Source organism: Mus caroli, chromosome 9 (assembly GCF_900094665.2).
Source record: "Mus caroli chromosome 9, CAROLI_EIJ_v1.1, whole genome shotgun sequence".
Classification (NCBI taxonomy): Eukaryota; Metazoa; Chordata; class Mammalia; order Rodentia; family Muridae; genus Mus; species Mus caroli.
Window position 1 is genome coordinate 91395093 of NC_034578.1, and position 1010 is coordinate 91396102.

The 1010-nt window shown below is 42.4% G+C and overlaps 1 protein-coding gene across 1 annotated transcript in view; it reads right to left on the bottom strand.

Annotated features, from left to right (window-relative positions):
* Pls1 (plastin 1) overlaps window positions 1-1010 on the bottom strand; it is a 29345-nt gene that overhangs the window by 27685 nt on the left and 650 nt on the right. The gene's annotated exons all lie outside the window — the stretch shown is intronic.

Sequence of the window (1010 nt, forward strand, 5' to 3'; positions counted from 1 at the left end):
ACGACTTACAGAGCAAGGAGCTTATTTGGACTGACCGTTCAGAGGGCTAAGAGTCCATCAGGGCAGGAGCAAGAGGCCCGGGGCTCACATCCTGAACCACAATCACGAAGNAGATAGAGTGAACTAAAGGTGACCTGACTCATTAACCTCTCGAAGCCCACCCCTAGCAACTTCGGTCATCTAGAAAGCCCACACCTCCTAACCTTCCCAAACTGTTACCTACCGGGTGCCAAGTGTTCAAATGCCAGAGNCCATGGGATATCTCATTAAAATAATCATACTGTACAATACACCTAATCAAAGCACTCGTGCTTAAATAGAGTTCATTTCATAGATGTGGAGTTCACCTATGTATTTTAAGTATATGGCATGGACAGAGCTCTGACAGAAATCTATGCTTCAGAGGAATAATCTTGGGGGAGTGTCAGATATATAAAAGAAAAATATCAGCAAAGGTCAAGATGGCATAACCACCCAGACTTTGTGCTGAGAAAATTTATAAAATGGGGGCTAAAAAGATGGCTCAGTGGCTAAGAACATGTGTTGTTCATGAACATGCAGAGGACTGGGGTTCAATTCCCAGCACCCACATGGTAGCTCATAATTATCTGTAACTCCAGTTCTAGGAGATCCAATACCCTCTTCTGACCTTCAAGGATACCAGGCATGTATCTGGTACTTATACATGCAATGCAGGCAAAACATTCACATACATAAGTAGGTTAAGTAAATAAAAAAGAGTTTTAGCCCAGTCATAGTGCATGTCTTTAGTCCCACCACTCTGGANGCAGAGGAAGGAGGATTTCTGTGAGTTTAAGGCCAGCCTAGTCTACAGATGGAGTTTTAGGACAACCAGGGCTACACAGAGAAACCCTGTCTTGAAAAATCAAGCACACACACGCACACACACACACACATACAGAGGCCCCACATTCCTTACATAATATCTATCTGTTGCATATAAAACACATGTAATCATTTTACTTGTTGATAATTTATTGCTTGTATAT